Raw genomic sequence first — 17,784 nt, 5'->3', positions numbered from 1 at the left:
GAATCATTGTACTGACGTGGAGTATAATTCACGTTCTGTCTCATGTCCTGTCTCTCATGTTGTGGGTACTGACCCCTATGTTGATTCCCATTATCAGCAATTCGATCCACATATCGGGGTCTATCTTGATTACCATATATCATGGTGTTGGGATCAAATTTGCTCTGTGTCCCCAATGTCTGGTAGGGACTATCATTTCTTTGATCTTGATTTTGTCTCTGATTAAAGTTCATACCTGACATATCAACCCGATAGCCTGCCCGTGGCCTATCTCCTAAATACCTAGGACTGATGTAGCTCTCCCTATTACTAGGATCATGTGATTGAAACATTGGTGCAGAGTGTGATGACCTTTGTTGATTAACCCTTTGTTCATGTGCCGAATTATTTTTACCTGGACTTTGAGCAGACTCACGGGACATCTTGGCTGACCTTATTTCCATCACTGTTGCTGAGGGTTCTTTAGATTTAGGTCTAGTATCTTTCATTGTATCACTTTCTCTACCCTGACAATTGAGTACCTCATATAGTTTTGTGCTTTGATGCACAATCCACTTAAGGGACTTGTCAAGATCAAATTCACGAACCAATTGGGATATGATGTCTTTCTGTAGCCCATAGAAGTAGGCGGTTTTAAATTCATTAGAATTGGGGTCAAAAGATACATAAAAGCGAGAAAATGCTCTTTTTAAGTCTTGTAAAAACTGGCGAGGGGATGTATTAGGCCCAGCAGTAAGTGTGTAAGCAACTTTCTTTGCCTCCTGTAATGACTGGAAAGGAGAAAAATGACGCCTAATTTATTTTTCAAACTCCACCCATGTCATATTCTGCTGTTCATTTAATTCCCTTATGATGCTGCCATCGGAGCATCTAAAGTTAAATGAAAATATTGTCTGTACTGTTCCTTAGGTATCTGGAGTGCTTTAAAAATGTCATGAACCGCTTCTAAGTGATCCTCAATGCAGCATCCCCCTCCTTTTTTAAATGGTTTGATCAGAGCTTTAATAGATTTCATTATTTTTATGGGGCTACTTGTTGCAATGCATGGAATTGCACTACTTGGTGACTCAATCCTGGTTCCAGGTGTATGGGATTAGTGGCTGCCCCCAATGGGAGTATCAAATCCCCCAAGGGCGCTGCAACCAAGTTCAGTCACCGGCCCAGTCACTGGAGCACTAGCTCTTTGGGCAGAACTAGAATTCACCTCCACTCCATTGACTGTAGTACCCTGCCGCCTCTCCTGGGACCTGGGAATGCACATTTGTTGTTCTAAGTCTTTGCACTTTTTAAGGAGCCTGCGTGCTTCATTTTGCAGATAGTTGTTTTCATCACTCATTTTATTTATTACCTCCTGCATGTCTCACATTTGCATTTGGCATTCATTGAATTCTTTGTTTCTCTTGTCTCTTTCTTGAATCAATTTAAACATTTCTTGCTCTGCACCTTGGAGATCACTTTCTTTTTCAAAATTTTCTTTTTGTAAAAGCTGCATTTCTGAAACAATCTCATCTTTATCCTGTCTAACGTGATCCACTAAGGCTTTTAAGTGTACCAATTCTTGCTCACTGTCTTCAAACTGTTTCTTGCTTTTGGACAACTGAATATCAAAATCTCTGCATTTTAATTGCATGTCTTTCTGACATCCTTCTAATTCTGTTCTTAACATCTCCTCTTTATAACCTGTTAATTAGCTGGGTATCATTTTCTTGCATTCACAGGGACCTATTCAAAATAAACCATATTTTGGCGCATAGCCGTATTAAACAGTCTTTCTCTGCACCAGTAGGTGCTCTATGATCACTTTCCCAGCCTGCAACGCACCATAAATATGTAGGGTATTTTGTATAGATTTGGGGCCTAGCTGTATCTTCTTACCGCCAAAATGAAAATAATTCAGTAATAATCACTCTTTGCATTCAGATTAGATGTGGTATATAGTACTACAGTATACATACATTATTTCAGCACACAGATACATTTAGTGGTATACATTATGTTGGTATGCGTTATTGGTGGTATTTCTGGTGAGCATAATTCCTTTGTTTTATATGTGGCCCCAATATCCAGAACCCCTTTATTTTTGCTTAGTTTGTTCGTGTGATCACTAGAGAGGCCTCAGGCTTACATTTCAGGAACACCACATTTTCAATTGGAGTGCCACCATGGGCTGTCCTCACTGACTTATCTACGGCAGCGAGCTAACATGCGGTAACATGCGGTATTTATCACCAACTTATCTACATCGGTGAACTATGTCCAGGGCCTCTCTTTCTGCTGACTCATGTACCTCCAGCAGCAGTCTATTCATTATATTATTATTATGTTCCGTTCAGAAAACATACACTTATATACTGAATGGAATCATGCACACAGCTACCGCTAAGTCTTATTTTTAGCTAGCTTAAAAATAACAATTGCACTGTCTAAACCTCTCTCCATATTATCAGTACTGTAATGGTAGATGCACAAATAAAAGAGAAAAATAAAGCACACTATCCGTCTGCTTTCAGATATTTTTTGTGTATTATAAAAAATTGCATTTCAACACGATCTTACTCTTTTTACAGAAATAAATGGAAATTGCACAGTAACAACCTTATCTGTAAGAAAATGAGAAGAGAGCGGCGAGAACATTTTCAATTCGCAACATTAAACATGTTGATAAAACACTGGAGTTCCCTCTTCCCTCTTCCACGCTGACTGAATAGTTTCGCACACATACACACTGCCCCCACACTGTGTAATATAATTACCAGGCCTGTCCAGCATGTGAAATTCGTCGGCTGGTCGCCTTCTGGAAGTGGTTCAATGAATTCTTCTTAAATCACCCCAGCAAGGACGAGCATCTGCCGTCACTCAAACTGGGCCTTATTGACTGGAATTCCCAGTCTCTGCAGCAGTGCACTGGGATCTGCTTTTTCAATCAGGAAAATCCCCAGCCACCAGCCAGGTCTTTCTCCCAGCTGTGTAAAATGTCTTCTCCTCTCTTCTTCCCCGAGATTCTTTAGCAAAGCTCTGTTACAGCCTGCCAAACGAGTTCAACCAATGAAATTCTATCATGTCCTACCCTCCTTTTCTTTAACAATGGCTTGGCTTATACAGTTGCAACTGTAACCAAACTGATTTCCTGCTTATTTGAGTCTTTGCTTCCTGCAAATACTGTGGACAGAGCGCAGATAGAAAAAATCTGGATGCGCGTTTAAAATGACTTTCAGAGCCTGTCATTTTCCATCTCATTCTGCACTGGAGAACACATTATATTATTAATGAGTTAGAATCGTTAGTATTGTTAATGAGGTTAGTTCATTAATCCTCAAATATGTCTCCTGCAACAGAGGAATTTCAGGTGAGAAAAAATATATGCTTTTAACTGTGAAAAAAATGATTTGCATTTTAGCTGTAGAAATCATTTTTGACTGAATAGCCTGTTTTCATTTACATGTCCATGTCACACATGCCTTGCTGTACCGCATTATAGCAATGCACCAAACCCATGCAGTGATGCTGCATGAAAAAAATGCTAAATACTCTTACAGTATCCACAGGCTGGAGCATTTGCTTTTATTAAGTTTTATTCAAAAAGTATTTTTTATAATCTCCAATTAAAGGTGTTTTGGATGTTTTGTTTCATCATGATACACATTAGGCTCACTAAAGTTATGTTTGATATATAGTCTTTCACCCAATAGTATGTTTTTAGTATTGCTCAATCTAAGGAAAGTGTTTTCATGCATGCAGTACTCTTATCCTCAGTTAATTGTCTGAGGATCCTGCTTGATGTTAATTGTCAGCTGATTGATGTTGAAATATTTGTACTTTAACATTTATGCTTTGCTGTATTATTATCTAAAGGTTCAAGCGTAATGAACTTAAATGCATATGGTTTGTTGCTTTCTAAACTGTGATTCCTCTGATACCACACCATGCTATAGGGTACTATTTCAATACCATATACAGCAGCAGAGATAAGGTTATGGTAAAACGATTATATCATTTATTAATTATTAATTAACGGGGCAACCTGGGTGCAGGATAGCAATTCAGTTCTGCTTTGCATTTCTGTTGTGCAAGTGGTATGCCTCATTAAGGAAAATAGCAGTATTGAAATATTGAAGAAGAATCAGTTCAATACATACATGGAAGCAATTAATTTTAGATTAACATGTCAGGGTGTCTATGATCTCATAGAATTGTCATATATTGTAAAGAAAACCCTACAACTAGGAAAAGCTGTTGAACTTTAATTGCAAATTCTAATATTTAATACCACTAAATGAGAAATGAGAGTTGCCAGCTAATACTGGGGTATGAGGAACTGGGGTTTTATTTTTCAAATAATCTTAACAATCTGGTGATCTTCAACAGCAGAGGAAGGTGATACATTGCATTTTGGGGGTCTCCCTTGAATATACCTTGGCTGGCGTCATTGTGCCCAAAGTATATTCAATCATGTTCACACACAAAGAAGCAGAGGCAGGAGGTGATGAAGAATGTCTACAATCCCTGAGGTTTTGTTAGGGTGTAGAGTCCAGGGGGGTTGGAATTATGAGAGAAGTAGAGAGACCATGGATGCTGTGGGGAGTCAATTATTGTAATTAAAAAGACGTGTCATTTTACTATGGATTCTAATGATTTACAATGGTAAACTGGTGTTTTTATATGCATTCAAATGTATTAATCCATCATTTGTCTATGTTTGTTTGATGGACCACATTTCGTCACAATTTTATTAATTTTATTAATCTCAACCTGGCATTCTGAGAAACTGTTGCATTCATAGAAACATTTTTGGAAAATGTCCAGACCCTGTATTGATTCCTTTAGTCTCATCTTCAAGTAAATGTGTACTAAGATGATGCTGTATCCTGCACTTCCTTGTTTGAGCAAGCAGGCGTATGACATCATGTGACTCTCATCTGCTGGTAAGATGAGTGTTCCGTGTAACAGTTGAGAGGGAGACCTGACAAGGGAAAGGATGGATGACGGGTGGCTACTCATATATACCTGATAAAATGACTACATATATGTTTGCTGTAACCAATAAATAGCCTTACATTAAAGTTACCGTCTGTGAGCCATCACTGTGTGCATTACAAAATACAATATTAATTGGCAACAAGGTAAACCAGTGGCTGTGGGTGAGCAGCCTAAAATACAGCCACAACCCTTAGAAGATCAGGCATCCACCATGGAGTGGGAAAGGGAATTCAAGGAGAATCCCACTTGCTAACAGGGTAGTTAGGACAACAAGAAAGAAGAAAAACATAATGGAGCCAATGGGGCACAGAAAATGCACTCCATGTGACAGTAAGCAGAGCACAACATATGCCAGTGGGCCCATAAAATGACTCCAGCGCACAGAGTATGTGCCAGAAAGCAGGAGATGATGCCAATGAGCGGTATCATTACAAATAAGCAAGGGCTATGTGTGACCACAGTGAGCTGAAGAAAAATCAAGCTTATCTCACCACCTCAGGTTTCTGCGGCCTACACAAATCCCTAGCTATGAGGGCACCCGCGGTATACAGATTTGTAATGTACCCCTTTTTCCCCAACTGTCGCAAACACATATCCTTGAAATCCCCTATGTATATATGTCTGTGCATGTATGTTTCAGAATACTGCATCCCCTCACAATGGCTTCTCTATCTGCGAATATCCTTTCTCATGTACATATATGAAGCTCCTCTCTTCCCATCTGTAGGGGCTACGTGGCACACCATACAACTACATGGTGTTCTTTGTGTATCAGCAAACTTGTCATTATGTTGCTGCATGTGTGCAAATCTAAAATGTATCAACATATACACTAAGTAGAACTAACAGTAAGACTATCCCAATCTCATTAACTACCATAGATACAGGCTAAATAGCAACATCGCGTCAACATTGCCGTCATCCAGCCACGAAAATGGCACGCGCACCGCAAACCCTTGTTTCCCATTGAGCCCCTTATCGACTACCCCAACATGCCCCCCTTTGGTTAACACATAAACTAATAAACCAATTTCCTGACCTTTTAACCCATTGTCTTGGGGAAATAAGACCCTATTAACATCTCTCACACCAGTCCCACTATGGGCATACTCCTCCGCTGAACAAACTCAACTCGTCCCCCCAACATCTCTGCAATCTACCCACTGTTCTACACAATCATACACATTTCTTGGTGAAGATAAGACTGCATCTGGAATCCCAATCAATCTTGAATAAAACTCAGTCTGATTACCCATGTGATATGAAATGGCAGTGGTCCTAGTCTTGGATAGGGTCACAGTCATCATGGCAGCTCTTTTAGGTATCTGGGAAGAGCAGCAGCAGAAGAGCATCTGACAAGTACAAAAGATAATGAGCAAAAAGACAAAAATTGGCATGTGGATCTTCACAGCTATGCTCATCCAGGAAGGCACCCAACAGAAGAGAGAGTCCATACAAGGGTCAATTGTGATTGCTGCTTCCTTCTCCATTACCCCTGTTGGGTTATACAATGCAGCAATTGTCTAAGTCAGAGTCCCCCTTTCCAAATCATTAGGAGGTGTTAAGGTGCAGCACCTACTCCCAATTTCTTTGCACACCACCCCTTTCATGGATGTTAGGAGGTCACAGATGTACCTATTGTGCAGGGCTATTGAAAGGGGCCGCTTGGGGTCCCTCGTGTTATTGAAACAAGGCAAGTCACCACTGACAATAGATACAACAGGCACGAGGTTGTATTCCCAAAGCTAGGGTTTATTGCAAAGCAAATAGTCTCAGTTGGCCAACTCGGTCTCACGCCCCGCGACGTGTATCTCTAGACCTCGAGGGACGCATGAGAGCGAATTACGTACATCAGTTACATATATACAAAATGCATATTATACAATCAGCTGTGACATGTTTAACACCCCCCTTTATTGGGTTTCTTTGAACTCGGTTTGATGATGGACAATTTCGACGAATATGACACCTTCAAATATCTATTCTAGCAACAATATGCAACCTTGCAAGTGTTGAGACATATTTTCTTTGTTGAACAGAACACAGTGCTTCTGTTCTTGAAAGCGAGCTACATACGGGGGAAGAGTCACATTCCAGACCTTGCTATCTTTGAGGTGCTATTTGTGTCCTGGGAGCCGACATGCACGACAGGGCTCTGAAAAGGGGAGCCGTAAGAAGAGCATAATTCAAACCTTTAGCTGCTTTATTCTAACATTTTCTACCATATAATGAGACTGGCTGGCAGCTGTGAAATAATTAAATGCCCTGCGGCTCTCCTTCAAGGCTACATTCGGGTGGGAGCTGGGCATTCCTCTTCGGAGCTGCCTACGTTGTGTTTCAACGGACTCCTTATTAGCCTTGCGGCCTTGCGGTCTTATTCTTTCACGTTCAGACAACAATGTTAACAGTCGAGCAGAATAAGCAAAAATGTGCTGCGAAGCAGTTTGAACAGAAAGCAATGAGCAATCGTTAGAGAACAAAATGGCGATCCTTGTTACATCAAAATGGCCGCTCATTGGTCAAACTCGGAAACCTGTATTTCTATCGTTATGTACATGAGACGGTTGGCCTTCGGCCACCAAAATACGTTTGCCATCAATCGTGAGAGGTGTCCATTTTTCTAGACCGACAAACCCCCCTTTTGGCCGTATGCCAAACGTCTCATTCATTCATTTTATCGTCCTCTGATGACGATGAGCCTGAAGTACCTATGTCTGAATTTTGCATGTTATTATAAGCATCATCATCGTCATTAATATCTATAGCTATTAATTCTTTCACTGTTTTTATTTCATTCGTGTCTCTGTCATCCCGGCCATAAGTTTGTTTTCTTTTTGTTATCATATGCATACATCCCTTAGTACATCCCTCAGTTATCTCAGTGCAAACTATCGGTAGGCAGTGTATGCAACAACAGCACGTTATGAATATTCCAAACACTACTACTAATATCGCAATCAACTTCCATCCCCAAGAACGCAGTATTCCCCAAAACCAGGACCCTATTCCCCAGCCCCCTTCTCCAGTAGGGAGTTCGGAGCTTAGGACATGCATTTTTTTTATGGCTTCAAAAATCATAAGGGAGTAGTCATCTATGAATACGCAGCACGCTGATCCCACAATTTTGCAAATTCCCCCACGATCAACCAGGATTACATCGAGAGCCATTCTATTTTGCAGTGTCATTAACCTAATTCCTTTTTCTTCCAACATCATGTTAAATATTATATCTGTCGTTGTGTTTATTGTATCCTTTAATATTCTGGACAGCTGCCTTATGTTATAGGAGTTCACTATCTGGGACAAGAATGGTATGAATGATTTTGCTACGTCCTCCTCTATCAAAACACCTTCGCTACTCCTTCGGGTTCTAGATCTGGATAGCCTGGCTATGTCTACTGTTTCTAAGAGGAACACTCCCGGGAACAGTAGACCTAGGTAACATGTACTTCCCCAGTTTCTGGGCAACCAAGGATATGCTTTTTCTCCACATATAAAATAGACAAGATCTCCCACATATACTGGTTCTATTTCCCATGTTAGTACCACTGTATTCATGCATCCAGCAAATGAATAGGAGCCTTTCTTTTTTAGACAAAAAGTGAAAGTTCTCGGGTTGTAATTCACCGTGTCAGAAGGGGGGATTGCATCTTTGTTCCCGTCTGTCCTTACACGAAATGCCATCACAGATGTTTTAACTGGCGGGGACAATCTATCTTGTCTATTTTGTTGTGTTATTTTTCGCGTATTTTTAGGCGTAGGTTCTGGGATCATCACTCGCGCTTTATGGAATATGGAACAACCCACAGGCCTCATAATTATTTCCTCAAACTCATTCATGTTTGTTCTATCTAATTGACCCATACTACTCTTAATCCACTTCCCATAAAACATTGCACTTAAAGATGCACTGCATGCAGAACTTAATCGTAATGGTTGTACATACCAGCCTATTCCTTTCCCCGCATGCTGTGGTAAATGAGCGCATACCAAGCAATTTTTTTTCTTTAGAATTGCATGCGTCATATTCATGATGAGTAATAGCGTATTGTTCCCATACCCTTCTCTGTGTCTCTCTTCTATTGGGGACAAGGTATAAGTAATCACCTGAACCGGGCTTTCAGTAGTGGACATATTAACTATTGGTAAGAACATTCCCAATGGGTGTATAGACTCCACATACCATAACACAAAGGCTGTCGTTATTGGTGCTACCACACTCATGAAGCACATGATTATTGTCACAACCAGCATACAATTTTTTTTACCATGTGTTTTCCCTAAGTTTACAGTCTTTATAACTAACTCATTCTCAGCAGTGGTGCAGGAGGATGGTGAAACCGGTCCCGACATTTTTCTCACCGTCCTTCTTCTTCCTGGCAAAGTTCGTCATGGATATCTCTCTTCGTCGCACTTGTCCGGATGTCAATAAGTTCAAAGGAATTGTCAACAGTTTAGTCTGCCAGCTCTTTGCAGCCTGGATTGCTTATTCATTCTAGGCAAGATCACTTATCCTCTCTCACACTGCTCAGAGGACTTCTGAACAGTTCTCTATTGCCTTTGTACCATGTGCGCCCAGCTTGTCCGCTCTGGTTCAGGACACATGTACTTTTTATGATCGCACAGAGGAGCCGCGAGTCTTGAATTGTCCGACTTGCACAACTCTCACGCTTCTCTCCTCTACACCTCTAGTTCCTTCCTTCTCCATCCATGAGCGGAACCAGAGGATAGCATAAACACCAATGAACTGTGGATCACTCTGTCTTTCGAGGCCGCAAATCACATCGCCTCACTCCTGGTATTGTGTGATCCGTGAACAGTGCCGGTGCACTTCCAGATCCAGGCTCAGAGTCAGCCTGTGGCGTAATGGCAGATGCTGGTGTGCGCCTCGAGAGTGATGCGGATTCGGTCTTTGGCTGTGGCATAATGGCAAGTGCTGGTGGGCGCCAAAGAAGTACACGTTTAGTGTCTGCCGTTATTTGCAATGCAGATTTCGTGTCAGCCAACAGTGATGTAGGTTCTGCTGGGCAACGTTGGGGCACTATTTGCCCTTCCCCCTTTTTGTCAATCTTTTCAGGCTTTGTTTCGAGTTTCACTTCTTGCTCAGACAGATTTAGCGGCAGTGGACTGGCACCAGCTTCTTTACTTTTTGGGACCGCTGTCTCTTTCCGGTCGTCCGAATTGGGCAAGTCTTTCAGTGAAGATGGGATCTTTTTGGCATGGGTGGCATGGATCCACGCCTTCCTCCCATCCATCCGTATTGCCGTCTGCGTCGCCAGAAGCACTTGATAGGGGCCCAGCCACCGGGGTGCTAACGACGATTTTCTCTCAAAGTTCTTAAGCAGCACCCAGTCTCCTGGCTCCAACGCGTGCCCCGGACCAGTATATCTTACGGCTAGAGCCTCCTGCACCTGCTGATGAATCAAATGCAATTTCTGCATTAAAAGGCCACAATAAGTGCTAAGTACAGGATGCTCCACTTCACTCAGTCGCTTTGGCTGAGGTGCGGACCAAAAATTTGCCGCCCTCCCCATTACAATCTCATATGGGGAGAGGCCAGTTTTAGCCTGTACAGACGTACGCATGCACAGTAGCGCTATCGGTAATGCATCCACCCAACTCAACTTGCTCCCTGCACATATCTTGCTAATTTTTGACTTGAGGATTCCGTTGTGCCTCTCAACAAGACCGGCTCAACTCGGATGCCTCGAACTATGAAATCTCTTATCAATCTGAAGACCTGCACATATCTGTAACACCACTGCTCCCACAAAATGTGGACCGTTATCTGACCATATGACACGGGGCAAGCCAAAACGGGAAAAGTATCCTTTAAGCATTACTTTTGCCGTACTCATTGCTGTGAAGTCTTTTAAGGGATATGCCTCTACCCACTTAATGAATGCACAGATCACCACTAAGACATATTTCAAGTTTTGGCACCTCTCCATCTCTATGAAATCAAAATGGATTACCTCAAAAGGCATAGAGGGCAGGCCAAAACTGCCTATTGGAGTCACTGTTCTCTTTCCTATATTGTGTTGTAAACACGTAATGCAGTTCTGCACCAACCTCTCTGCATTCTTCTTTATATTTACATTCTTCCATACCGTAGATAGGTGCTGGATTATTTTCTTGGCACAGATGTGGGTAGGGCTGTGAGCCATTGTGACCATTGCAGTTACATAGGAATTTGGCAACATCCAGTTTTTAGTTCCCTTGTCCACCCAACAACCCTCTAAATCTAACTCAGCAGAGCCCTCTGCCCACCCTTGTATCTCATCGGCCGTGGCTTCGGCCTGCATTTCTTTGACAGTGGCAATTCCATCTTCTATCATACAGGGTACTTCCTCAATCTGGACTGTCATTATTTTATTATTCAAATCAGTGGCAGTATGTTTCGCAATTCTGTCTGCAAATGCGTTTCCCTCTCCCACTTTTCATGTTACCTTTTTATGTGCCTCGCATTTCACTATTGCTAGGTGCTTTGGAAATGTGAGTGCAGACAACAATTGTACAATCAAAGGGCCATGTTGAATTCTGGCCCGATGCTATGTCAAGAAACCCCTCTCAGCCCAGAGTCGACCAAAGTTATGAACCACCCCAAAAGCATACTGAATATCAGTAAAGATATTCACGTTCAAATTTTCAGAAATCTCACAGGCTCTGGTCAATGCTATTATTTCTGCGGCTTGTGCCGAGTTGTAGGGGATTCTTTTGCGTTCTACAACGCTCTCTAGGGTAGTGATAGCATAAGTGGCAGTTGACGTGCCATCAGGTAGTTTAAAACAAGAGCCGTCACAAAATAACTCTCCATCTGGCTCCTTTTGTGGGATGTCACTTAAATCAACTCTCCCCTTCTTTTCTTCCTCAGTGACCATTAAGCAATCATGGGGTGGTGATTCGTTGTCACCAATTTCTTCTGTGGGCAGTGGCATTAATTCTGCAGGATTCAAAGCGCTATACCTCATAATTTGGATATGGGGCGCAAATAAGATCATTTCATATCTTGTCAGTCTAGCAGAGGTGAGGTGTTGCATCTGTGTCCTATTTAATAGGACATCTATGGCATCTGGTACCATAAGTATGCCCCAATACCATCCCTTCTGTTCGTTTCACCGACGCAGCAGCCACCGCGACAGATCGCAAACATTGTGGTAGTGCGCGCACTACAGGGTCCAGCGCAGAAGAAAAATAGCCACACAGCCTATGTGTCAAAACAGCCAATGCACATACTTCATTCTCGCATACAAACATTCTAAAAACTTTTTCATAATTCGGTGTGCCCAAAACTGGAGCAGAACATAATGCAGTTTTCAATTGATCAAACGCTCTCTGACATTCTTCATTCCACTGCAAAGGCATCACCGCATCCTTCTTAGTTAATAGCACCATTGGCTTCACAATCAACGCAAAATTACCGATCCACTGCCGGCAATAAGAAGCCATGCCTATTATGGCTCTGACTCCTTTCTGTGTCTTTGGAATAGGCTAACAAGAAATACTTTCTATGCGTTCTGGCGTTAGCCTTCTCCCTTCTTTCAAAAGTAGGTAGCCCAAATAAGCCACCTCCTTTCGATTATATTGAAACTTCTTCAAACTAGCTTTATGGGCATGTGCCGCTAGGTGTGACAGTAGTAATACGGTGCTCTTTTTACAAATCTATTCTGTATCAGCAGCGATCAACAGATCATCTATGTATTGCAATAGTACACACCCCACTGGTAATTCTAGCATGTCTAGCTGCGCTTTTAATGCTCTGCTGTAAATACTCGGACTTTCCGTATATCCTTGTGGAATGCGCGTGAATGTAAATGATCGTCCCCCTAATGTGAACATGAACAAATATCTACTGTCCTTGTCCACCGGAATGCTAAAGAAAGCATTTTTTAGATCAATTACACTAAAGTATTCTGCTGAGGCAGGCATCATTGTCAATATTGTAGTGACGTCTGGGACCAAAGGAAATTGTGGATCTACTACTTTGATTAGCGCGCGCAAATCAATTATGAAACAATATGGTACTTCATTGCCTCCTTTCTTATACACTGGAAGAATCAGGCTGTTACATGTACTGCCTGTAAATTCTTGAATTACCCCTAATTTCACCAAATCTGAAACAATACTTTTCAATCCTCACTCTCCGTTAACCGAAATGTTATACTGGGGAATTTGCGGCAGTGTAACTCCTTCTTTCAAAATGATCCTCACTGGCTCTATCTTCAAGCATGCTACTTCGTTGTCATGCATCGCCCATATACAGGTTGGCACTTTTCTTAACTCTCCTTGCAAAGTTTCAGACATGAATTCTGACACAGGGGCATCTTGTGGCCAAATCGTCAGAAACACCCCGTCTGACGTGCAATGTATAATCGCACCTAGCTTTTTCAACAAGCTTAATCCCAACAGGTTTTCCCCACAATTTTCTGTTAGGAGAAAGGGACAATGTTCAGTGAATGGTCCTATGGTAACTGGGACTGGTTCTGACACTGAGTTTATGACTGGTGTATCTACGAACCCTACGGAAATATTATTTTGCCCTGACAGTGGTATATCTGGAACCAAGTGATGGTCTATTGAACACTTTTGCGCTCCTGTATCTACAAGGAAGCAGTGCTCCTCATTCCCGACTCTCATTTCTACGTAGGGTCCTCTCTGATTCACGGGAATAGACACTAGTTCCGACCCCTGCCCTGGGCTGTCCTATTGGGGAAATAACACATAATCTGATGTGTAGTCACTACTATTACTGTAATACGTATTTGGCTGTGTATTAAAAATGTTCCCATTCTTTCCTCTATTTCCCCCACTCTGACTCCCATACTGTTGGTTTTGCTGGCCCTGACTCTGGTTAGGAGCACTTTGGTTTTGGGCTTGGTTTTGATTCCCTTCATTAATGTGGTGCTGCTGCATACTATTCCTATTTGGTCCATTCGCTCCTTGGTGCCCTCTGTGCTGTCTTCTCTGACCAGATCCATTTCTATTCTGTAAATGTGACATTGCGCTCGCCAATGTCCTTCCTCCTTACAGTATGCACACTGATTTGGTCCCAATGGCCCCCATGCATATTCGAATTACTCCTCCCTTGTGCGGTCCCTCTTCCTCTATTATGTCCTGCTACTTGCTACAGTAAAACCCTTGTTTTCAAATTTACTCTACCTTCCTCCGCCTTCTCTTTTTCTGCATTCACTCTCGTCTCGTAATATTGGGCCATGTGCAATACTTGACCCAGCGTTTTTGCTTGCCATGCACTTTCTGATGTCATTATTAGCTTCTGAATTGGAAGTTTCAACCCCCTCACATATTTATCAACAAATAGTCTCTTCCCCGCTTCCGAGCTCACATCCTGCCCACTGAAGTCTGCGAATACTTCCTCAAACCTATTGAAATAATCTGTTGCTAACTCATCCTTGCCTTGCACACATGCAGTCAACTTGTCCCATTGAATTCTTTTCTCTGGGACAATTTGTTTCTGTATTATGCGTGTTGGTAAATCTACCATGTTCGCTCCTGGTGTCCCTCCAACCCCTTTATTCCTGTCTTCTATTACCAAGTCTGCCCATGTGGCGCCATAGGCCGTTACATCATCCACCTTTCTTATTTGCTTCCAGACACCTTACTGGATGTATGGAAGCATTTGAAAGAATAACCTCATACCCCAAGATTCTCTGTGTCATCGGAGTCAATTTGGACTTTTCCTAAATTGCAAAAAGCACATGCTCCACATACAATGTCACAGGGCAAGCCATGGTAATGGTTGTAGAGTTTTGTATCACAAAAGCCACTGCTGCTAGAGCTTGTTCAAACAGGAACTGGACTTGCATCACTGGGTCTAGGAGTCCACTGTAGTAAGCCAAGGGCTTATGGCCTAATGATGTTTAATGATAAAATGTCTTTTGATAATCCGGGGTCGCTAGGATTTGGAGCATTGCTGATCGCAGCATTTAGTTCCCACTATAGTTCGGAATATTCATTGGACCTTTCACCTTCTGAACTCTCTTAAGTCCTTGCAGTAAGGGCCATGTGTAACCAGAGTAGTCAAAGATCTATGATCTACAATAGTTACAGAGTGCCAAAAACAGCTGTATTTGTTTCACAGTAACTGGCTGTGGTGTATTCTGAACTACAGTGGCTCTCGCAGGCATTACCTTTCATCTTGCGGGTGATATTACTCCAAATATACTACCTTTGTCTGTCAACACTGCAATTATTCTTTGTACGCTTTGTACTCCATCTCTTCAAGCAGGCTGAGGAGTGTTATTGAATCTATTTGACACTGCTCTTATAAAGTGCTACAAACTAGTAAGTCATCCACGTACTGGATTAACAAACTGGATACATGCAAATTCCCCAAATTCTATCTGAACGGCCCTATTGAAAACACTCAGAGAGTTAACAGTACTCCTGGAGCAACCTTGTGTGCTCAAATCTCTGACCACGATACTTTAATGCTATGAGGTACTGAGAATAAGGGTGTAAGGGGATAGAGAAAAAAGCATTTTTAAAATCAATCACAGTAAAAGGGGTCAACCCAGGAGGGATGTTACAGAGAATAGTATCAGGATTTGGTACCACTGTAAACTCTGCCTCAACAATGTTATTCAGAGGGTGTAAATTTTGAACCATCCTCCAACTGGACCCCTTTGCGTTCTTCCCAGGATAGATGGCCGTGTTGCATGGGGACACGGAAGGTTGTATTATGCCTTGCGTCAACAATGGCACAATGGTCTCATAAATCACTCCGTCAGCCTCTCTAGACATGGGGGACTGCCTCACACGTGGCAATGTTGCACCAGATTTCAATTTTAACTGCACTTCTCCAACACTCTTTAACAGCCCCAAAAATGGTCCAACACCTTCTCCAATTCCTCCAGCCAATATGGCAATGTATATTTAATGATCAGCATGGTCTGTGGAACTTCCCTATCGCTGTCTGGCAAGGCATGCCAATCGGAAAAATCATCTCTCCTGTGTCTTCGTGTCAGGAATCCGCGTACATCTGTCCCTAGGGCATCCCACACATGAGCCATCAAGTTCTCGCCTATATCCACATCTAGGGTCTCCCATGCTCAGGAAAGAATCCCCACACATGCTATAAGTCATCCAAAGCCTACAGGTATACATTCCCAAGTAAAGAAAAGTAAAGAAAAGGCATTCACAATACAGACAGAGAGCACCGTTACATACACGTTGGGGGTTGCCCTGGAAACAATGGAAATCCTACCATACAATACGTCACATGCTCCGATTGGGAAACCACGGCTCTCCCACTCACGTGACACAGAAGTCTTAAGGACAGCCTTCGCTCCTGTTTGGTTCTTCTGATTGAACTAGTGTCCTGGGAACTTTCCTGCTTTTTTCTGTTTCCCCTTTTTCGACCAGTGTTTTTGCCTTTTGACCTCACCTCTGCCTACTCCCTTGTCTGCTGTTACATGGTACTCGACCCTGCTTTTCTCCATGGACTGCCTTGACTCACGTTCTGTCTGCAGCTGCCCATGCAACACTGACCCCGGATTCACCTTACGGACTGCTTGCTCGCTCCATTGTATTGGGAATTGCCCGCTCGTTACCAGACCCTGTTTTCTCCTTGGACTCTAACCCCTCTCCACGCACGATGCCGCTTCATGGCTGATTCTCCAACACAGTTCAATCGCCAACACACCTGGGAAGACCAACGATACTGTGCACAGACTAGATACTCTTCCATTCAGTGCACTTCCTGGAATCACTCAGGTGTCCTCGTGCTGTTGGGTTAGGTTTAGCACACTGCATGGACTAGAGATGCTTCCTGCGGCTGCACTTGCTTTTTCTACAAGCATCCTTGTGTCGTCGGGTTTGTTTCAACCCCTGTCTTGGACACTTGGACTGAAGCGTACCATATTCCCCTTGGTCCCAACACTCCTGGTAAGAGTCTTCTGATTAATATCTGTAAACAATATCATTAGTTTCACTAGCTCTTCAGGCATTTTCTTGCCGCTTACTCAAGTGGCATTATTATTACAGGCACACGCTTCCATTTGGGCTTACAAAAGGGATCCGACTGGTTGTACCCTCATCTGCTATCGATCCGTTCAGGGATTCCTTTCACCAAAGGTCAGCCCAATACCAACCTTATTCTATGTTGGTTCTTTCATTGGGTCTGAATATGAACCTGTATCTTTATTTGCAGTTGGTGATGTGTCCTTCAATCTTCTGATTAATAGATCCCTCTACTTGTTATTTTTACACGATAGAGGGGTACATTGGTAGGAAGAACTCATTGAAGAACTTAGTGTCTACCATACCAGTTCTGCTGCCTCACTCTTGTTAACTTCCATGATTAGAGACAGCCCAGGTGGTTAGTCCTGACAATTTGGCATCTTTCGAGCAATTGTTCATCATACATGTCCCTTAGCGATAAGGTCGGATCAATAAACAAAATTGTGTGCCACTCCCCGCCTTCCTCAACAATGCCTAAGAGAACCACCCTGTCCTTCTTGATAACCACTACTTCTGGGAGAATCATGACAATGGTGCCTGGTGTTAGCAACTGTTAGGGAGAATTCTCTTATAAGGCTCATTTCCCAAACCTAGTGAGTCCCCCAGCAGCTTTGCTGGATTTTTTTTTTTTCTTTTTTCTCCTGCTAAGAGTGAGACTCTTTTCCTCCCACACTTAGGCATGATTTGAGGTATGTCTTTGACTTTTGGTGTGCTTATGGGCCATGGGGTCTTTTACTCCATAGGGTATCATCTGTTTTTAGTATGTGTTACACAGCACCCTCAGTGCAGTAACACAGGGTTGTCATAGTGACCCCCAAACATAGACTC

This window comes from Ambystoma mexicanum, chromosome 2p, assembly GCF_040938575.1.
Source record: "Ambystoma mexicanum isolate Mex_15411 chromosome 2p, UKY_AmexF1_1, whole genome shotgun sequence".
Classification (NCBI taxonomy): Eukaryota; Metazoa; Chordata; class Amphibia; order Caudata; family Ambystomatidae; genus Ambystoma; species Ambystoma mexicanum.
The sequence above is the reverse complement of the archived record's forward strand: the minus strand, read 5'-3'. Positions refer to the sequence as shown.